This window comes from Lagopus leucura, unplaced genomic scaffold, assembly GCF_019238085.1.
Source record: "Lagopus leucura isolate 7727_CA_CO unplaced genomic scaffold, USGS_WTPT01 Super-Scaffold_100008, whole genome shotgun sequence".
Classification (NCBI taxonomy): Eukaryota; Metazoa; Chordata; class Aves; order Galliformes; family Phasianidae; genus Lagopus; species Lagopus leucura.
The window spans coordinates 19,361,213-19,384,811 of NW_024962265.1; the positions used below are offsets into that span (position 1 = coordinate 19,361,213).

The 23,599-nt window shown below is 40.0% G+C and overlaps 1 protein-coding gene across 2 annotated transcripts in view; it reads right to left on the minus strand.

Annotated features, from left to right (window-relative positions):
* The window catches only part of PLXNB2 (plexin B2), a 249,621-nt gene that overhangs the window by 171,596 nt on the left and 54,426 nt on the right, over positions 1-23,599 (minus strand). For both annotated transcript variants that reach the window (XM_042872395.1, XM_042872396.1), the window contains exon 3: positions 1,232-1,411. The gene's annotated coding sequence lies outside the window, so the exon portion shown is untranslated. The remainder of the gene's footprint in view (positions 1-1,231; positions 1,412-23,599) is intronic.

Sequence of the window (23,599 nt, forward strand, 5' to 3'; positions counted from 1 at the left end):
GGTTTTAGGTAGATAAATGAATGTGCGTAGGAGGGAATATTTTTTTTGTTTTAAAACAGCTGTCTTCATTGTTATTCATTTTGCAGCTCACATGCATGTAAAGCTGTATTTTGATCCCTCCCTTTCCCAATAGTTTCCAAGCAAAAGTAAAAACTTCGTACAAAGAAGAAGCATGTAAAAAAACAAAAACCAAAGAATAAAAACTACTCCCAAACTGGCATGCAGCCAGTTGCCAGCTAAATGATATTATACACTCGGTTTTCTTAACAAGGCTCTTTGCAAATTTTATTTTCCTCTCCCATTGTTTTGTTTCGCTTCAGTGTCAGACAGGAGACACGTGTTTCTCTTTCTGTAAAGGCTAAGTGCTACCTTCCCAAAAGTATAGTCCGTGGATAATTATTACCAGTAGTGGAAGGCTGACGTTTCAGCTGCAGAGACAATTCCAGAGAAATGCTTCACATTTCCCTCCAACCTCGTTCCAGACTGGAAGGAGCACTCCAGCAGCACTTCCAGGAATGTCACCAGTACCCAACAAGCAGTCTAAATGGTTTTAAACTGATTAGCAGCTAAAGAACAGACCAAGGACCATGTTTGAGTAAGCCCTCTGTCATTCTTCACTTCAGGTCTCTTTGGATGCTTAAGTTTAAAGAAAACTCTTAGCTGGACAAAGGGGTTTTACAAGCCAGTTTCTGAGAATCCTGTCAGGCCAACGTAGGCTAATCGATGTGAACAGGTCCTGGAAAAGAACTGGATCGAATCTCTCTGATTGTCCACAGAGATGCAGTCAAACCTGAACACCTTCAAGATTCAGTTTAATCACACATCTGCTCAGTGTCCCAGTGGGAGACTCAGAACCTAAGTGCAAAATTAGGGCAAGCGCTAGCACAGCAGTCAGCCAGAGCATCTTGCTGGCAGCGGCACAAACCTGCTCTCCTAGCAAACATACCAGCTATAAATAGGTTTATGAATACAGAACCTGTGCCAAGCTGCTCCTTCTTTCTTTTCTTTTCTTTTTTTTTTTTTTTTTTTTTTTTTTTTTTTGCTAATCTTTAATGCCTCTTGCAAAATTGCCTCCTAAAAGTTTTATCTCCATTAATAGTAATAAACACTTATTATATGCTTCAGCAACATTTGAAAGTTTTGAAGAATAACAACAAATTTGCCGAGGAAAATAGAACAATAATGTCCCATTAAAAAAAGCCAAGTGTATTAAAAGAAAAAGCAAGCTTACCTGAAAAAATTCACATTAGAATTGCATGTGTACCCCCTGCTTGGGAGAGACGAGCTGACTTCTGCCGGGTCTTCAAGAGGGACACAGTGGTGTCTGGGTTTAATCGTGTCCAGCTGTGCTCTGAAGGTACCAGGCCAGCCCCAGACCTGAGCCCTGTGCTGTCACCGTCAGTCTTCTCAACTGGAACAACAGAAAATGATCTTAGCATGCAATGCTTCGGCTTCAAGACCCAATGATGGACATCTGCACTGACTGCTAGAGATTCAGTATAGCCTTATACAAAGGGAAAGCCATTAACACTGCTGCTGTCAATAAGCATGGTTCTCACTTGGCCTTTCCCAAGCAGAGGTGCCCTCTCAACACATCTTGGGAAAATGCAGAGCCCTTGAAAGCTATTTACAAAGCATTCTAGCTCTCCCTTGGAAGGGTCATGTTTCTTGAAGATAATGATAAGTCCACAATAAACTTACTTAGACATCATCTGTGGCAAGAACACTTTATGATAAGAATTTGACTTTGAGCTGTCAATGCTTGGCCGACCAAATAAACCAGTGCTAATTTCAAACAGAGGCATTAAACAAAGACTTAAATTACCTTGTACTTTCATCTACTCTCATTCTCTTGTGTTCCTTTTTTCCCCCTTTTCCCTCCCAAGCCCTACGTAGTTCACCATCCATTTTCAAGGATGGATGCCTAAATGAAGCCCTTTATTAAGTCTCAATTTTTAAAAGCAATGTCACCTTGCAGTTTCTTTTCACTTCAGAAATTAAATTCCAGGAGCATATTCTTGAAAAGCCTACATCTATACTTATTTCAACTTTCTGGGGAATAATTGAGTATGGAAAGTAAGACTTAGCCTGATGAAAATTTTATTTCCATTTAAAAATAAAGGGGAATGCATAGAAAAGAATTTTTTCCCCTGTCTCCCTCCTTTTTTCTCTTCTGAAAGGTGAAGACAAAGGAGACACATTACAGTTCCATTTTTTCTCTATCAAAAATCTCACTCTCCACCATGTGCTTAAGTTTCCAGGCCGCCAAATACTATGCTGTGTTCTTAGCAACTTGGCCTTGTGGGACCGTATGTCCTCCAGTAGACCTTTCCCAATCTAAGTTATCCTGTGATTTTTTTCTGAACTCCTTGTTCCGGCAGTCCAATTCCATCAAAATTTTACATATGAAATCTCTTAAGGAGGTATATTTAATCTTAAATTAGCAGAAGTATCTTCTCAGGTGTCATAAACTCAAAGGCCTTTAACACGTTTAGAGAAAACTAGCACTGTAAGAAAACTAAGAGAACAGATCGTAGGCCCTCACTTGGGCAGTGCTGAGAAAGAGCCTGGGGGAAAAATGGGCCAGTATTTATTTACTGTAGAACTGCCACATTCACAGGAATACATTTTCTATCTGTGATTCTGAAGTCAGGACAGTTTTTAAAGTCATCTCGAGCTCCAGTGTCACCTGGGTTGTGACAACTGTCACAACCATTTACAGCAGAAGGAGTGGGATTGCACACCTCACACCCTTCCCTGCCTACGGTTCCCGAGGAACTGGGGTCGCACAGCCCACAGCTCCTGCACCTCTGCCCGACTCATGGTGACCTTCACAGGCTGAACCACAGAACTGGTCGGCAGGCTTCCTGAGCAGCAAAGAGCTGACTTTTCAAAGAGACCCACAGATGACAACTTGCTCGTGACTTTTTTTCTCCCAAATCCTTAATCATATGTATGCATTTTGAATAATACTTGACCCAAGGCATGTAATACAAAAAGTTCCGTTTCTTTGTGTACCAGCTCTCATCGGAGAGGAATAAAAACATAACCTAAAAGATAGGCTATCCAAGGATTAAAATTCAGGAATTCCAGCCCTAAGACACGATAAAGACAAGACATTAGAATATAATTTTTTCTACCATTAAGATGGAAGAAGCCACAGAGGAAGTTCTCCTCAAGTTCAGCCTAATTTGTGTTGCTCTTCACAGCTTAATACTCATCTTTTCTATCTTTCTCTTTGTTTCCGTTCAGGAATTTCAAATACTTCCCCTCCTAGTCCCAGCACCACACACACTGCCCATCCAACTCCATCACTGCTGCTGAAGCCACCGAGGCAAGAAAGGACAAACACCCGCAACACAGCACTAGGCTGGGACTAACCAGGAGGGAGATGCACATCCTTTCTTCCTTCATTTTTCAAAAATCACAGGCACAATACAGCACATTTGCAGCTTTATTGTAACAACATGATTTCAAAGAAAAAACATCATCACCTGTTTTAAAGTTGAGCCTTTGCCTCAGAGTCTAAAAAGAACTGTTTGAAACAGAGGATTTTTTCTTCAATACCTTCCCTATCGTTTGCTTCGAAGCTCATTATATTAGTGAGAGCAGTTGAGGAGCTAAGTCAAATTTAGGAATCCCGAGGAGAGCTGTACGCGCAGCTGGCATGTAGGTCTGTGGCAAGGATGCAGGTCAAATCACATCAGTAGCACTTCCAAGAACACAGAGTGCCTCAGAGCACATGGGAGAGACACCAGCTCACAGACTGGCCCACAGACAGCAGCAGGGAAGATGCTTTGTTCACTCCTCAGCAAAGGGCACAGACCAGGCTGCTCACACCTTCCAGGCTTACCCAGAAGATCATGAAGAGTACAGCATTATTATTTTTTTGTGTTCAGTGCCATTTTTCAAATAAATTTAAGGGAATAAGCACCATTACACTTATAATCCACAATCACCTGCCAGTGACTACAGCGTGCCCTAAAGCAAGTCTCAGCTATTATTCTGGCTGGCTAGATGAAGGTCACTGACACTGCTAACACCTCTGACATTTTATAATCAATTGCCAGCATTTACAGAGGAGAAAATATCTCTGGCATTGAGCACACTTGGAAAGAAAGAAACTCATTTCAATTAATCTTAAGCTTGCTGTCTCTGATAGCCAAAACATGAAACGACGATGCAACCTAGCCAGCCAAATATTAGTGAGATTGGTTTCTGGCATCCAATGCCATATTCTGTTTGTATATAAACAACTGCAGTTTATCTGCCTCTTTAAAATAACTGCAATATGAATCATCATAAGGATAGCAGCAAAGAAACAGTCAAATACTTGTAATTGGAGAAAATATCATTTAATTCGCAAAGCAACTGACTACAAATACCAGACAAGCTAGCACTGAACACCTACTGAAGCATTCTCATACCTTGTGTGGCCACTCTTGGAAGAAATGCTGACCTTTATGAAGCCCTCTGCTGCTAGAAAAGTCTGATATTGCATATTCATCCAGTGCCTGCTTTCATCTCGAAGACAGGAACAGAGATTCCTGCCCTTTGAACTATCCTTGATTTTTAGTCAGATGTTATATTTCACCCCCTCAGAAGTGAGGACGGAGGACTTAGGAAGAGAGATTTCAAAACAATACTTTGTAAACAGTTCTCAAGTCCCCTTTGATTTATAAGCTGCCAAAATGTTGGATGAATTCAGCAGCTGGGAAGCCCAAGATTTGACAGCTCTACCCTTACTCAGTGGTTCAAAGTGGTTCAAAGGAATCACTTTAAATTAATGCAGAGCCTCAGAGAACATGGAGATCTCCAACTTAAGACCTCTTAAAGACCAGTGTTTCCATTGAAATTCTTGTTTCTCCAGTGCTCCAGCTCCTAATACAAGCCATTACTCAGCTCTTGCTATTCACAGGAGTTAGTTGCCTTATGGGATAATGTTTGTGTCAAATACAATCGCTAAAGGCGCTCCAATTTACACTAATAATTGTCATTAGGAAAAGAAAAAAATGGTTGCAGTTTTTGTCAGAAAAGAACCGTTTCCCAGTGTTTAGCATAGGCTGGATAATGGTCACAGGCAGCATCTTGGCTCAGTGGGAAGCACTGGTAGGTGGTAAATGAGAGTGCTGCAGAGGGGACAGATATTTTTCAAGGGGGGAGAGGGAAGAGTGTCTGCCGAAGGAGGCACCCTGACGGCATGAGATTTATGCATCCACCCTCATGTCAGTCAGGGAGGAGGGAATCATTATGCAGGGCCAGCTGCAGGGGTGTGCGCTGCTGTCTGGAGAAATTAGAAGTCTAGCAATGAAAGATAAAGAAGGGAGAAATGACAGAGTGAATGAAAACCCCATGATAAACCCATTTAGGCTCTCCTCTCCCCAGGATGAAAGATAAAGTGTAATCTTTTTGGCATATATCTTGGCTGAGACTCAAACAAACATGCCTAAATATACACATGTGCACACCCCAGAGATGCACACTGCCACTGCCCACCAAGATGACCACTAAATTCAAAGAGTACTAAGCAGGACTTCTTCTCCTGCATGGTGAGTTACATTCTGGGGAAAGATCCGAGCATGTGAAAACACTTTTGATTCCAGGAAGTCTCATCTGCTGCCGAATGCCTTCTTTGTTTAAATACCTTCGAAGCAATCCTTCCATTTGAATACCTCAGGGGAGTGGAATACCTCAGTGGTAAGGGAGTGGAGAGATGACAGAAACACAAGACGCTGAAAAGCAACGGAGCTCAGGCTTTGTTGTTTGGCTTAGAAGTTTCCAATTTCGTGTGGCATTCCTGTACCGAAGAGAATTTGTGTCCAAGTCAGGCAGTTCTGCATAACTTCTTGTCCTAGTTAAGACAGAGTTTCTTTTTCTCCCTCATCAGTATAGTCAAAGAAACAAAATACTCAGAATATTGTTTCATTATGTTTGTTAATAAAAACAGTGTTGAGTTAGGCTCTCGAGTCCTAGTGTATTGGCTAGCGAAGGAATAGCGAAAGAGTGAACAAGAAAAACAATGGTCGTGAAAGCCCCTTGTTAAAATTCCACCCCTCAGCCTACCAGGGGATGTGTTTGGTAATTTTTCCTTCTGCCTGTCTTGATCATTACCAAAGCCTCAGGGCCTGTGAAATTCTTCCAAGAATGCTAATGCCTTGCGAGAAGCAAAACAGTATGAAAAGGAAACTGTTCAATGAACATCTTCCTGAGGCAGGAGGGAGGGAGGGAGGATGCACTCTGATATCTTATTTTCAAGGTACATACACTGACCAGTGGTGCTAGCCTGATTCTTTACCAGGAACAGGAGAAATAAATTACACCCAGCATGCCAAAACACCGTGACTTATGTCACTGTCTGTCCTTCAGTATAAGATCCATGAACAGTTTTATAAGAATGTTTTGTTCATGTACAAGCATGAAAATTAGAGAAAACCAAACAAAACAATTCTACAGTAGAAGTCTTCCTTTCCACAAAGTATATATACATTCAGAAATGTGGGTATTTGCTTTTCTTTTAAAATACTTAGAAAAAAATCCCGTCTTGGTTTGTTTGTTTTTTTTTCCTTGTACAAGGCAGCTCTTTTGCAATATTCTTCCTGGCTGTATGATCTATCAGAAGTTAAAGAGGATTATGCTATCAGATTTCAGATTAACCACTGACCACATTTGTGACTACCTGCCATGTTACACAATCACTTACACCTGTACTCTGTGAATCCAGCAGCTTAAAGCACCCAACCTTCAGAGAAGTAATTCCACTCCCAAATCCATAGCTGGGGGAATTGAGACATTGAGTCATGGTGCAAATGGGGTACAAAAGTGAAGAACGTGGCCCTCTGATGAATTAAAACAAATGGAAATCACACACATGCAAGCTAAGGAAACGTCACTCTGAAGGCCAGTGTTTGATCAACGTTATATGAAAAAGCAAAGGAATAAAACAGATTTTTACAGTGAACAAAACTAAAGCTGCAAAATTCTTAAGCCACAAACCCGTGTAATTGTCAAAGCACAAACAATACTTCTTACAGTAAGGCAGTTATGTTTCACACTTTTTCTAAGGAAAATAAGGATAGGCAAAGGTGTAATATTAATATCAATTCAGGAAATACGTTCCATAGTAAGATATCAAATATATTATGAAAGGAGAGAAAAGGAACATGGTTATTTATCTGGCTTGAAAATAGCACAGTGTCAAGTTAATTTAAAATTCAATTTCAGTTTAAAGCATTACAAGGAAGAGAGAACTCTATGTATCATAGGTTGTAAATTGAAATCCTAGCCAGGCTTTTGTCTGCCAACTAGTTGTGTATCAGCTATAAAGCCAGATTGTGGGCGCTTCTTTTAGGAGATTGGGCTGCAAGGCTCTCATAAACCACATTCAGAGAACTTTGTCATTTACTGTTTCCAAAGGCATTTTATTTAAAGTTTCTCATATTCAGTTACTTAACTGAAAACTGCTTTTACAATAACCCTGAGGTAACTTGCACAACGTGAAGCGCAGCACAGAAGAGCGTGCAGGGCCCTACCCTGGAGGAACCAGGGAACCAGGAGGATCTCATAGGCATTCACACAAAACCAAATAAGCAAGAGCAATTTGTGAGCAAAAGCAGCTTTTAGCAGGACACAAAAAAAGGAGTGAGTCAAGGAGGAATTCTGTCTTCCAGCAGCTCCTGTGCAGCCCAGAGGCCTGGATGACGACAAAAATGCATGTATACCCCTGACCTCTGCTCCTCCAAAAGGAAGGCAAAGAGAAGTGGCCCTTTACAGCAGCTGTGGCTGTTTTTATTTAGTCTCATAGGCCTTCAATCTCACTGTACAAACACGTTGCAAAATCTCCAAAGCTAGCTGAGGGAACAGACAACACCTTGGAAGGGTTTGTTTTTGGTGAAGCAGAATGTAAGGTGCACACAAACCGATACTCCAGAAAGGCACTGAAATTTATCTCCATTGACACATCCACAGCTGGGAACAGCAGCAGCAGCTTTTTCATGCTCACCTCACTCCCTGCCACTTTGGAGATATGGGGAAAACACATTGGAGTTGATAGAAAAGTGATTTTTTGATTTCAATAATGTCTTTTATTCTGCCTTTGCAAATTACATAATTTGCTCATTACATATAATTGCATTTGCATTTTTTCATAAAATAATAATTTCCAACAATTGTGGAGGTTTAAAAAAGGAAAGGGGTGAGGAATTTGATGGGGCATGAGATGGAAGAGAGTTAGGTTTTCCTCTCCTTTTTAAAGAAATACATCTGGGCTTCCTCCTTCTCCCACAGCTGAGTTTGAGACCGTAGGTATGCTCCCCAGTCTGTTTCTCACTTATACCCTCACCACTGGAATGGTTTATCCACGTTTTTGCCTTACTATGCATTTTTGGACCTACAGCTCCAAAGTGGTTTTTTATACACTTTTTTTTTCCACTGGCACTTACTTTGGAAACTGCCATCACTGCACCAATATTTATACATGTGGTGATACAAAAATATGCCATTTGCTTTGATGTGCAGGACATTTAGCAGTGATAAGACATCCTACTGACATCATCGTTATATGGTGGTATAATCAAAAGCTTTAAGTCTGAAATACTCATTAAGTGCCCCTTGCACAATGGCCAAAACAAGCCCCAGCGTTGCTTAAATTTCTGCAGAAATTAGGAAATGTGAAAAGAAAAAAAAATCACCCAAACTACCCAAACTTAAAACTGCATCAGAGTACAGCACAAGGACATTGCACACAAGAGCATACAATGTTTGCTTTCTTTCTGTGCTAGCCATTATGCAGCATGTGACTCTCCATTCTAATGCTATTTTATTAAAACATTTTTGGTAGCCAGATGTTGTAAACACAAATCAGGAGGAGCTGAAGCTGAAAATGCCAGCTACTACTAGATATAACCAAGGGACTAAACCAGCTCCTGTCAGGGATGCCCCTCACGTGATGGTGGGAGCTTTCTGCAGAGGAGGTTTCAGTCTCTTGAGCTTGATGGAGGTGGGGAATTAGAGCTTTATTGAGCTCTGTACAAGGTGTTTGATACCATCTGATCACAAGATGGGCCCAAACATCCCACAAAAACAAGTAGAGACGATCTGACATAGACACAAAACATTATTAAAAGGCTTGCCCTTCAAAAAAAGATTGGGTAATATGATGAAATGCTGGATAAAACACCAGCCTACAGCGTATGTTAAAGAAAGCAATAGCTCAGCAGAAGAGTGCCAGCAGACAAAGACTTCGCATTTTCAGTCCTTTCATCTTTAAAAACTAAACAGATTTTTTTTTGTTTTAAAATGATTCTAAATGTTCTTTTTACTTTTGGTTTGCACACCAATAATAAAGAAACTTCATGTGTTCCAATATTGTGCTAAAAAAGTGTTTAAAGTTTTCTACAAATTGGAAGTACTTCAGAAAAAAAAAAAAAGATATATATAAAAAAACCCAAAATATATAATCAAGTTCTTTGAAGTCACTTTCTGCTCTACTCAGACTTTCATACTAATTGGTGAGTTTCTCATTTCATCTTCTTAGGCACAGACAATTTCTAAGTGATTGAGATTTAGGATGTACTATTTTAATACTAACGGTGTACTTAAATGAGGTCAGATTTTAATAAAATTCAAGGCATTCATGATAGAGAAAGGCTTACACTTGGGAGTATATTTTTACCAAAAAAAAGAAAGGTAGGCTGCTGTATCATAAAATGAGTCAACTCAGATAATTATGTAATCACTATTCATGATAATTCCACTACTAAGTGTCATGAAAAAACACCAAAAATATATAAACCCTCAATACTCACAGGAAAAGCCTTGCAGGTCCATTCTTTCCTCATTCTTAGCTTACATGCAAAAACCCTCAGTAAACAGAAGCGTTAGGGAGTGTTAACACAGGTTACTTGGGATTAACTGAATCAATTCTAATTTGGCCAGTAAAAACCTTGACCACTTCCAAACTTGTTCTTTTTCCAAAATAACAGCAATTAAACCTCAATAAATTCAACAAGGAGAAGTGCAAAGTCCTGCATCTGGAGAGGAACAAGCCCAAGCATCAGGACATGCCTGGGACCATCTAGAAAGCAACTCTGCAGAAAAGAGGGGCTTGGTGGACGACTAGTTGAACGTGAGCCAGCCGTGTGCCCTTGCTACAAAAAAAAAAAAAAAAAAGCTGATAGTATCGTGCTGTGTAAAGCAAAGCACTGCCATCAGGTTGAAGAGAGACCTTTCCCCTCTATTCAGCACTCCTGGAGTACTGTGTCCAATTATGGGCTCTCCAAGACAAAAGATACACGGATATCCTGAAAAGAGTCCAATGTAGGGCCACAAGACGATGATGGGACTGGAGCAGCTCTCCTCTGAGGAAAGGTTGAGTGAGCTGAAGCCTGTTCAGCCTGGAGAAGAGGAGAACTGGGGAGAACTCATCAATGTCTATTATGTCCAGGATAAGAGGCAATGGGCACAAACTGGAACACAAGAAGTGTCATCTGAACATGAGAAAGCTCTTCTGTGCTGTGCAGGTGATGGTGCACAGGTTACCAAGAGGCTGTGGAGTCTCCTCCATGGAGATCTTCAAATGCCTGGATGTGGGCCTGGGCACCCTGTTCTGGGTGTTCCTGCTGGAGCGAGGCTGGAAAAACAGACCCAGAGGTCCCTGCAAACCTCAGCCATTCTGTGAATTCAGGAGCCATGTTAGGACTAACATTCTAATTTTAGGGTTAGTGTTTTAAAATCTGTATCTTGCCTTTGAAATACATAATTATGAAAAAATAATTTACTATTACAAGTGCGTTGGTGCTAATACCTGCACAAATGTTGCAACAGACCTTTTCCAGTAGAGAATTATTTGCACAGCTGGTTTAAGGTTGCAAATAAGACTGTAGTATGTCCAGAGGTTAGGCTTTAAACAGCTTAGCAATGGCCTAGAGATGCAATCGTTTAGAAGTACAGTAGCTTCAGCCTTGCACTGATTTTCCCACGGAAATGCAATCAATTAATATTTGAGTTTCAGTTGTATCCAAACCACTTCTTCAATAGTTTCAAGTGCCACAATCATTTCCAGCAGCTCTTTTTAAGCAGCTAACAACATGAAAAATTTAAACAGGCAAGAATGCTTTTATTCCTTTGCCATTCCTGAGTGCATTGTGACTGCTGTTGCTGGGTGCTTTCCTCCTTCACTTGGGCCCTGTCCAGGTCCCTCTCTCTGGGAGGTATCCCTGACCCACATTCGAAGGAGGACTTTGTGGTGGGCTTCTGTGGTTTATGCAAAGAGCTGAGATCACCTGTAACTCTGCTCTCTCCATGTTAAGGACAGAGCCTGCGATGACCGAGGCCTCAATGTAAAACACTGTTTGTTCAAAACAGAAACAATGCAAAGGAACATCCAAATGCAACAAGCAGTTAATACATCTGCATGGCTCACAAGGAGTCATATGCCTTCTGTGTGAAAGTCCTGGAAGGGTTTCTCTGGTTGCTCAACTGTGAATTGGGATTGTGTTTCAGAGCTGTCATTTGCTGCTGTTTGAAGTTCTCTTTCCACATCTTAAATGAGGGCAGAATATATCCTCCTTAGGAAAAAGTGTTTTCAGAACCTGCGGAAAGTGTTTTTACCACCTCACCTATTCAACCTGGAGCACAAAGAAAGCCTAGAGAAACAGATGCAAGTGCAACCTGCCAGCGCTACAGGCGCTGACGATGTTGTGACTCTATAGCATCTGCTGCTGTCCATATTGATTGTGCCTGTTACCCTGAGTGAGGGGACCTGTATTCTACACCTCTCAGCCACCTGTTCCTGCAACACTGAAACATAAATTCGGATGGATTTCTGTATGTTCCTATCGGAACTATCAGAAATACTTCCAAGTATTTTCCATAGATTCAACTGAGAAGGTAGTTGATGCACTACTTCAACCTTAATTTTCTCATAAATATTATGCAAAGGGATCATAGAAGAAAACCTATTGAATTCTCAGAATTGCACTACAAGTCAGTCTGAAGAGGTGTCCTCCTCTTGCCAAGTATTAACCAGCTCACAAACACTGCATGTCCAGCAAAGAATCTCTTGCTTAAGGCAAAGCATTACTGCCAGGGTACACACATGTCATGACCGTACATTATTACGATCCTTCAAACATAGCCTCACCTAATCTTGTGCTGAAATCTATTAGCTTCAGTTAGAGAATAAATATTATTGTAATGAATAAATAAATATCCTCCAAATAAATAAGAAAGAGATGCTTTTGCTTTGCCAGGGAACAATTACAAGGAACTTGCGTGCAAACAGCATGGCCATTCCTTGCTGCAAACGCATCGCTGTCACAGCATATGACTCTCGTGCAATACTGCATTAGGAGACAGAAAGTCAAATAATCTCTTTTGCTTTGATGAAAGCACGAGGAAGTGGACTCAGATAAAAGCAGGGAGTAATCTGTTTAAACAGCTTGGGTCCAAAGTTGAAATTAAACAAAATCAATAACAAATACAAGCTTGCTGCTGGAGAATCTGCTTTGAGCACGAGGTAAAAAAAGAGATGAAATGTGCCTGCAAAGATATTTCATGCCATAATATCCTATACGAGAAGGAGCACAGATCTTCCACTGCTTTAATTACATGTGTTTATTTAGTTAGTTATGCCTCTCTACAATTTCCAGTATTTGTCAGTAATGGTGCAGTTAAAGAAGCTTTTGGGTAATCGAGAGGTAATGATATTAGAGTAAATTAAGATTTATTAAAAGAACAAAGAAAGAAAACAGATAATGAAAGCCCTCATCTGTTTCCACTATTTAGCCCCAATCTTTGGTGGCACAGTTCTGGCACATATCTATTCAGGTCAGGTTTTTAGCTCAGCTACTGATGTGTGCAGAGGTAGCACAGAAATGCTTGCATCTATGCTGCCACAAAATGGTTTTTAAAGGACTGGCCATGCACGCTTTGGGGAAGACACGGTTCAACAAGTCTTTTGTGCTTTTTTAAGGGAAAGAAAAAATGCGCAACTTCTGTTTACTTGGTAGGAGGAATAATACCTTCCCGCTCCCATGGAAGATTCGGTGTACATATCTATAAAGACGACAAAGGAAATGTTAACAGAACAAGTGAATATTGCATCTGCATTTGGATGGCTGTAACACATCCTTCCTATGCCTCAGTAGTCAAAAGGGTGAAAGTAGCTGCGAGGAGAGCAAACAATTGGTGTTTCAAGATAAATGTATTCAGGAAAGAAAGCAAAGCCTAAAACAATAATTGCAAGCTTCTGAGAAAAGACATGAGATGTTCATTGACATTTTCTACGTGGACAGCCTGTGAAAACTTCCCTGTTAGCATTCCTTTTTCTGAAGTAAAACCAAAACAACACTTTCTGAAAATATTTTTCATAGAGAAAGGACCAGCACCACTAAATACAATGTGCAGTGAGGGCAGGCAAATAGAAGCAGAGCAGCGCTATTTACAGCACCTGGGAACACCGAGTTCACTATGTTCTTTAAAAAATGCAAATTGATTGCAATCCTAACAGCAAGAAATATATAGCACAAATCACCAACTTCATAACCTACTTCCTTCTAAAACCCAAGTGAAGATAGCTCTGCAGATTTTTACTGCCCTTCTCAGCAGTCAGCAAGGATGCTCCTCCTACAATTGAACTCTTGTACAGGCCAAAATTTTCCAGAAGGAAGCAGGACAACGACAACATGTAGGCTGGCCAAAATAAATAGTTTCTGATTCATTAAGTAGAAGACTGTTAATGGTATTTATATCCTTTGTAGCAATAAAATAAATAAGCTTCACATTCCTTGTACAGTGTTTGGTCCTCCTAAGAATTCGGAAAAGGACAGCTGAGCAGCAGCCCTGTGAGCACAGCAACTTGGGGTCTGGTGAGTCTGTTTGTCACCGAGATCCAACCACTTGGATACAACACAAAAGCCCCGTGGCCGAGGGTTTAAGCAACCTTTAACAACGAGCGAGTCCTCACGGTTCTTTGGAAGGCTTCTGCTTCAACAAGAAACAATTGCATCATGCCTTCCTAATTACCTCAGTGAGAACTGGGATCCCTCTGCAAGCATTTCAGAACATTCCGTAATTTGGAAAATTAAGGTGTTGCATGACCTTCCCCAGTCTTGACAGCAGAATCTTCTGCAGAGCTTATTTGAATTTGTTAAAAAGAGAAATAAAAGGCAAATACAAAAATTATGGATATACCAAGCATAAACTTTCAGGTGCAGCACTGGTCTGCCATGTATGGCTTTCAAAAATGGTAGCAGTATATTCCTGCTGCACTATTTTCCCCTGAAAGTCCATCTAACTTTGTTTCTGTGAGAAGCAGATTTGTTATTTTCCCTCAGTAAGTAGCACCACAATTATTCTTGCCTCCTTGTAAAAATGAGCAATCTCTGCAGAGGATGATCTATAAAGTTCCTTAACTTCCCTGTGAGGAATATATATTTTATTGTTCAATTTGGTTTCTCAATAACACACATCTCTGTCTTCGGTAGCGAAGTACAGGGAGCTCTGATCAACATTTTAACATGGGGAAAAGAAAACTGTGTTTTACGGGGAACACATACATACAAGGACACAGACACACTACACGATGATGAGAAAAGGCTGCAGTTTCTTGTATTTATATGTATTTCTTTATAATACACATATTTTTCCTTTGTTTATGCACAGGTGTGCTAGTATGCTAGTGCTTCCAATGGTACCTCACTGAGCTGTATCTCTTTTTCACTGTATATGCATTCCTGGAATGCAGTTAGTTACAAGGACAGGCAAACATCTAAGACACCAGCGTGCAGCTCTCATCTTTCAGGCTAGGCATACATCGCTGGGTAATTTCATACCAAAATGTAATAGTAAGCTCTGTACATTGATTCAGTATAAACTGAGGTTGGCCAGCATTTATGATAGAGCCTTGTTGTAACATAAACTGCAGTTGGTGGCTGTTTACGTCTCCCCACTGCATGGCAAAAAGCAGCAGCCCAGCAGATGTCCTCTTGACAGACCCCGCTGTGGGCTGCAGTTTCAGCACAGGGTCAAAACCTCTCCTCAAAGGGGTAAAAGCTGCAGCTTGCCCAGCTGCATCCACCTGGGCTGGGCAGTGGAAGCCTTCTGGAATTGGCTGGAGGTCTGAACGTCAGAGAAAAACAATGGCAAAAAGCACAGAAGCCTGTTTGCAACTATCTGCTGCTATCTGTGTATCTCTGCAACAATGTAATCCTGCTCCCAGGCCACTCTCCTGAGGACTTCGCTTTTCTCTGGCATTTGTGGCAAGGTTTTCATTCCACTTCTGTACACAATGCACTTTCCAGGAAGCATTTGCTTACTTAATTCCCTAAAAAGATATTGCATATCTATTTTGCAAGTTGCAAACAACCTTCCTCTCATTTTCAGCTCAATTCCACAGCAAGCTCTGAGTGAGTGGACTGTGCATGGCCCATAGGGATGTGCCTCATAGGCTGCTGTGCTTATTTCATTATAAACTGTAATGCAATACAATCCTACCGCTCTAAAGTAAAAGCACAACCAACTCATACAGACACTTGAAGACTTAAATCCAATTCCTTGTCACGAGAGACTTTCAGCAGTTTAACTATCCATCTTCATCACTGTAATTCAACAGAAGGCTTCTCATTACGCAACAGTATGAAAACAAAGTCACAAGTAATTAACATTTAGGGGGATATGAGAATATAAGAACTGGCAGATCAAGCACAGCATTATTTGTTCAGCCGAGCACTGAAATCAGTATTCTTGTGGTCAGAAGCAATTTGACTCATCTCAACTTCTACCTTGGTTGAATTTCTCTTTTGGTTTCTCTGTCAGGACCGTGGGACAAGCAGCAAATTCATCTGTTCCCCCAGGGAGAGCACAAAGTGCAGCAGCTCTTTGGTGGCATACAAGAGGCAACTTAGGCCATTTTTTTTTTCTTGCAGTCTCGGGTCAGACCCATGGGTCACTCTGTGTACATGGGATTTTAAGTGGAGGTCAGCAGCCTGTCTGTTGCATGTAATTAAATTTGTTTTACAAGCTTATCTAGGCAGTAAGTAATGAAATATCACTTCTCTCAGGACGAGATTTGCATTGTTCTGAGTTGCCTGACAATAGGGCTTTTCTCAGTGTTTGTTACCAAGCAAATGTGAAATTTCAGAAGAGCTACGGCTGGTAGATCTACAAGAACTGCAAAGGAACTGCAGGGTCCAACTACCAACAGCCTTAATGATCATAATAATTAACTTAGGCATTCCTGAATGCTGCTTCCCAATCTGTACCCAGATTTTTCTCAACTTGTTAACAATAATGATGTTAAAACACAGACAGGGAACATTCTATCTTTGTTCTTATATTAGCTCAGATACATTCACAGAAAGATGTGAACATTTTTGAATTCAAATCCTTTTTTTTTCAAGTCAGAAATGCATCAAAATCACCTTAAGAATATCTGTAGATACTTTCCTAACTTAGAAAGCTCATTAATCAAATGAAAAGATTACACAACCTTAATCCAAGTATTATTTTAAATTATTTCTACTCTTTCACAACACTGAAGCATACTGAATTCACAAAAATATAAGCACTCCCTGAATGAGCCATTATGAATCAAAATTTCCAAATGAGGGACAAACCCATTTTCAGACTCTGAATTTTTGCATACAGGCTAAAGAAATATATGCCTATTGTACACTGGTACAACTGCCCCACACTTCTTTCTAGCTTTGATTACTATTCCCGAATCCCCAGATTAATCAGATGGGAGAACAGGAAGCAAAAAATCTGCCCCTCTGTGTAGTTACAGCAGTCTAACTCCACCTCTGAGAGTTGTCCCTTTAAAGTGCCTTGGAAAGAGCATTTCTTACATCTTGGCTTAGCACTCAGTTGGAAATGGGATTAGGATAACATGAAAGGGAGTGCTTCCTCACACAGATTTACACCAAAACAACTTGGCTGAGGCAAATTTGCAGAAGACAAAGGCAGAGTTTGAGAGAGAGGCCTCAGGATTTACTACTGCAAACAGAAACTTACTGGAGACTAAGTAATTACCTTGCTTCTCCTTAAAATATTCAGCTAGATTTGATACACAAAGTATGTTCCATGTCCTGAAAAAAGCCATAGTGAAGAAAAATTTGCAACAAGTGCAGCAACATTTACATCAACAGACTTTTAGATACAAGACTAAGTAGTCTAGCATGCAAGGCTGCAAAGGAGATGCAGAAGGATATGATCAAGGTCAAACAAATTGTAAGCACTCTAGAGAAAGTGAATAGAAAATGATTTTCACCACATTTCATGATATGAAACATCACAGAGCACTCAAGAGAATCATCAGAAGTCAGATTTACAGAAGGCTTGTTTCAAGACCGCAGAAGAGAAAAAAAAGTCTTAAATAATCCAGGAAAAGCCCATCACAAACTCTTCAGACAGCTTCATCAATATCTCCTAGCACCTGTCATCTGTTTAATAGAGACAGTTTACCTTACAGACTCCTCAACCTATCCTTTGTTTCCACAGCAGAGCTTAGCGACTGTGATGGGTGGCAGACTGAGAACCTAAAAATTAAGCTCACATAATCCCTTAGACTGAGGTGACAAATCTGCACGGACACTGCTAAGCTGCAACAAGTGATTCCAATAATGAGTATATGTTTACCGTGTAATTACTGTCTCCATAAATCCCAGGGGAGCACTGTGAGAAGAATTACATAAAGTATTAATGCAGTTTACAAAACGATCTGAATGCATACAGAGTTATGAGGCCCTTAAAAATCCTACTTACTTTTCAGATGTGTGTGTGCCCATTTGAGGTAAATCTATAAAGCAGCACACCCAATCATCACTGCGAACTGCTGATTATAAAAAGAAACCAATCTGTTACGTTATTTGTATTGTGACAATTATAATCACTTCTTTTAAGGGGCGTAATACCAGTTATGCAGGCTATGATATAAATAAGAGACAGCGCCAGACGATTCACTGAAGCAGCTACATTCACCCACAATTACACACAAATGCCCATGGAAGAAGGTACAAGCTGACCATCAGCTCAAGTGATTTATCAATGATTATCAATTATTCACCGTGATAAATACAAATACCATCAGCAAGTTTTTCTCCTTACTAGCACCAAACCACACACGTGGCTCTAGCAGTTTTGCTGCTTACAACCCATTTTCCTCTGAAGGCTGTCTGAAATAGCCTGAATTCTCAGGTAAAACATTGGGAAATTTAAAATTACCTCAACCTTCCACCTCTTTCCTGGATTAATAATAATGTTTAAGAGATTTCTAACCACACTTGAGAGAACAGCTATGGTACTACTTCTTCCCTCCCTGCTCTCTGGAGAGAAAAATGTATGGAATGTATTTAAATAATGCAGTTGAACTTTTTACAAGCAAAAACCCCTTCTTCGTTTTGAATTACTTATTTGTAGTGAGTTACTTTTTCAACACCAGCCAAAATAAAGTTTATCCATTTAGAAAGAACTAACCGAGTCAAAACTCTTAAAATTCTGTCTTAATGCTGTTTTTCTCCTATTGTTAATTCAGCAAGTTAAGAGAAAGGAAACTGATTTTAATTCATTTAACAGAATCCCAAAGACTAGATTGTTCTGTTATGAACAGATGCTTCAAAGATTTTCTGCCAGTGCTGTTTCCTCTCCAGCTGGGAATAAAGTTTTCCCCCCATTAATACAAGTCAATCATTCTCTGCCTCTTAAATTCATCTTTGAAGTTTCCAGCGATCTCAGTGTTCCTTTCATGAATGCAGATTTCTTTTTAGCATGTATGAAATTTCTTTTTATTATATTTGTGGTCGTATTTGTTGATCAAGTTTAGAAAACGATACGTTCAAGTGTATATTATATAATGTGTGGTAGAAGTACAGGCAATGATAGATGACAACTACATGCAATATGACGGTCATCTTGGTACTTTTAAGAAGATGAACCTGTTCTATGCAACATGCATACCCCTCTGGACATTTTGGGAATGTACACAGTGACACAATTCATTTTACTTTGATCAGAGCACTGTGAAAGGCGATGGAGGCAAGGAAGGTTCTCTGACACCAGGAAAGTGGTGGAGAGCAGCACAACTACTTCACGCAACAGCCAGTTCACCTCACAAATTAGAGCAGCAAAGTAATTACTTTCCATAAAACAAAACACTGCAGGCTCAACAGCGCTCTCACCTCTGGAATTTAAGTCTAATACAAGAAACTGGAAGAGTGCCAGCATTTTGGGAGGTTGCTACTAAATCAAAGGTGGTAGCAAAAATACCTTTTGATGTAAACAACCAGTTTGATTAAGAATGTAATGGGGCAGAATGCTTCTCACTGTGTCTAACCTCATCACACTGAGTCTTTATATACTCTCCCCAAATTCTCCTTTGGGAAGATCAAGTTTGCCATATTTCATTCTGATATTAGTCTTCAAGCATAAATAATATATGGAGATGAGCTAAAATGCCTCATTGATTAAAATTCTAGACTGTGAGCTTGTCACATTTCAACGTGCAAATTGCTTCTGTCTGGCCTGCTTTCAGAAGTCACTCATCGAAATATATAGATGCTTGATTTTAAGTTTGGTGTTACTGCTGTGATTTTTCTCTACAATGGATTTGTAAGTAATGAAGTACCTGGTCAACTGATTACCTAATGAGACGACAATATTACACAACGTGGTTGCCTTCACACTGATCTGAATAACACAGCCACATATTGGGTTAAAAGCAAGGTTTCTACCATGGCATTTTAACCGTAGCTATAGCCCTTGGCCTGAGAAATCTAGCAGAAATGGAAGATTGTGGATACTAAATCTGCAGAGTAATAACCTTTTACATATTTACAGGCAATTCTTAAAACACCAAATCCATCTAGGTACTTGCAGGCTTTCCTTGGAAAGCAAACACAAATATAAGCTCTAATAAGAACAAAAAATAACTATCTGACCTCAGGTACTTATGGTTGGTAATGCAGAGAGACTGCGCGCAAAATGAAAAGGCAGTTTGGGAGTCGTGACATACAGCACCATGTCACAGGTCTGAAACATTTGTTTATAGTCCAGTGTTCGAAGAATGAAACATTCCTCTTGAAAACAGTGGTCAGGTTTGCATCATTCACTGTATAGAAAAGAGGTGCCAGAGAACCCATACATCTGCCCTCTCAAGGTAATCTATTTTTTATAATCACCTCGGAAGTAGAAAGAATTTCAAAGCATATAGCGCTGTTGCTCTCAAATAGAGTGCAGCCATTTGAGAGCAACATGTTCATAAAACTTTTGTTGCAGGAGTTTGCTTTCAGGCTGCAGCCCAGATAGCCAGATTATTTACTAGATTCACAGGACCTCCAACAGTGTTTTGCGTAATCCGAAAGCTGTAGCCAGAAGCTGAATGGAAGAAATGCAATCCTGCCTTGAACAGAAGCATATTTAAATGTACTGCTCTGTGAAGAAGAAGCCTATTAGTACTTCTCTTAGGAAGATGTGCAAATTCAAACATGGTATAGGCAGTAGAAGTGTTAATAACTGTAGGCAACAGAAATGGAGGGGAAAAAGCATGTAAGCCACCATCATGCTTCAGGAGAACTGAAGATTGTAGAAACATTCATCTGACTGCAGAGGGATTTTTTATGTTTTTATTTTGCTTTTGTTGTTGTTGCTGTTTAATAGTTCTAGGACCAAGTCTTCCATATCCTATTATAAATTCGGATCAATTCTTGGGATTTTTAACTGGTGAATGTAAGGCAAGGTAAGGTCTCCATATCTGTCTCCTTAAAAAACAACAAAAAGCCAACAATGATATGGCAATGATAAAGAAGCATTGGAGGCAATTCTACACAGCAAGGTTATTAGAACAAATTTTCTCTTGAACTATTATTTTCTGTACCTCATTCTCTTTCAAAATAATGCATGTTTTGGATCTTTCATTGTTACTTCATGCTGGCAACCTATGGATTTAAAGAAAAATAGAGCACCTGCAGAGCCTGCTTTCTTCAATGAGAATTTTAAACAACACACTTATTAGACATTATAAAATCTGTGATTTAGTTATTATTGCATACCTATATAACAAAAGGGGAAGAAGCCACTCAAAACAGAAGGAATCTGTTGTATTAGATTTGAATAGAGAAAAATTCAGCATGCGTAATATTCATAGCCCAAATACACAGACAGAGAAAACTCGTCAACAAACAAACAGAAAAAGGGCAGATAATTTCAGATTATGCATGACACACTCTGGCATGTGCATCATACTGATACGCACAACAGTTTCATGTTTGTCCATTTAGCTGTGTGTGATGGGCAATGGTGCAGAAAGCAAGAGACATTTCAGGGAGGGAAATTGCATGGAAAGAAAGTCATTTTGATTGCCCGGCATTTTCTCGGGCTGAAGGCCATGCACTCTGACAGGATCTGAAGAAGACAGGACTGCTCTGTAGCAGACCACAAGTACTGCATTTGACCCAGGTTATTAAGATAATGATATAGTAGCTATATTGACATTTTCAATGAATGCGTAACCTAGATTTTCCACATTAGTATAACATACTAAAAAGCTACCAGACAAACAAAACAATACAGTGGAAATGCCACAGTCAATTGACAAATTATAAAGCTATAAGAGAGTTTTGGCAGGCATTTGTCATCTCTTTAAATTTGCCTGTGCCGTCAGTCATCAAGACACAAAACAAGGATACCTGAAATGGGTGAATCTGTGGGATGTGAAGGCATGTGTTTGCCAGACCTCTTTACAGTGGGCAAGATGCTATAGAACAGGCCATAGAGGAACGACTTTCATCAGTCATGTCTAGTTTTGCAGGGAATGGTAAATCTTGAAAACTAGACATTCATTTGACATTTATTTTTAAATTCTTCCCTTACACTTTGCAGTTTCTGTTAACATTAAATAACATGCTGTTACATGAAAACTATACATTTACACTTCAAAATGCCAAACACAGGCTAGCCTGCAAACAGATCATGGTTTATTCCCAGTGATTGGATCCTGAAAACAGAGATCCAAACAGAGCTACAAGATGAAGGCAGAAACCTTAATGACTGATGGCAACACATTCAGAGCTTTGGTGAAACCGGTCCTTTAACAGCAGCAAATACTTCTAGATATCTAGAAGCTTCAAAATCTGTCTGACTTGAATTTATTTTATGGACCTGACAGAAAATGCTTCCCCACCTCCCATTTCTTTGAAGAAGCAGAAAAAGATTCTCAAAAATGTCTTCAGTAGCACAAATATTATAAGGTCTGCCCTATACATGAAGAACGGTTAACATCACCACAGCGCCCAATTTTGAACATCCCAAAACAAGAAACACAGTCTACTGAAAAAAAAAGGAAAGAAAACCAAATCATTTCTCAAAATGAAAGAAGATGCTAGAAGCACTCTTTCAGCACGAGCCTAAAACATGCTCATTCCCTTCCTAAAGACACGAGTGGAACCCATAGCAGTGTGACTGGCCATGTGCATCCTCAAAGCCATGAGTTTACCTCCCCCAGGCAAGAAGCAACTGATCTGCTATACAGTGTAATCCCCAGTAATGAGCATGCTCTCTTGATGTTGATGCAAATATATAACACAAATAATTTAGTGAAAGCCCTTTGTGAGAGGCCACAAAGATCAGGCCCTGACCCTACCATAACGCAGTGTGGGCTTATGAGCCGAAAGCAGTTCATGTCTGGTGGCAGATGCCACACCAAACTGTCAGTCCTGCTCTTCCTCCAGAGATTGCCATCCCTGGGAAAGGATGGCCAGCATATTTCAGTGTAAGTTAGAGTACCAGGCTGTAAGTGGGGATGAGCAGGAAGTCAGCTTTCATTTCCTTCAACCATTCCTGCTAAAGAAACATAGCTGACAGCTGGAGTGATAACCTCTTAAATCAATTCAGCGTGAAATTCCAGAGCACTTCTGTCAGTGCCCTCAGAAACTAGATGGTTTTAATCATTAGCTGGCTGCATTAGAGAAAGTAGATGGGCAAGGCAGCATGCTTGGTGTCAACGGTTTATTTTCCTTCTTGTTATCTCTTTAAACAGCAGCATCTGAAGGAGTCAAAGTATTCATCAGATTCTGCCATGGTTTAGTCTACAAACACTGCCTGCAGTTTGCGAGGATCTGGCTCTTTAATCTTTGCTAGGAAAGGATGAGTAATCAAACACACTGCAAATATACACAGCTCAAGCCTGTTTGTCCTTGCCAACTGAAAAGACAGGAAGCCTTCAGAATTCTAGATCTTCTCTATGAAATATCTGCAAAGGTTTTCAGGAGTTCAGATTGAGTTGCTGTGCAGTGTTTGAAAAATAGGCAATCTGAACGAAGTCTGAAACACTGTCTCCTTGAAATAGTTTTCAGCACAGGAAGTTCTGCCCGAACTATCATATCTCTGAATTGATAAACTTTCATTTCTCCTTCCCCTGTAGGGACACAGCAGACTTATATTTCACCGCAACTAATTTTTCCAAGTTTCGTTGACTTTAATTAACAGAAAAAATGAGCTACAACCATTTTTTTAAAAATCCATTTTACCATGAGGCAGAGGCATTTACTATTCTCACCAACTCATGAAAGCTGTAACTGTGAGATACAGAATTACTGAGCTGAAGAATAAT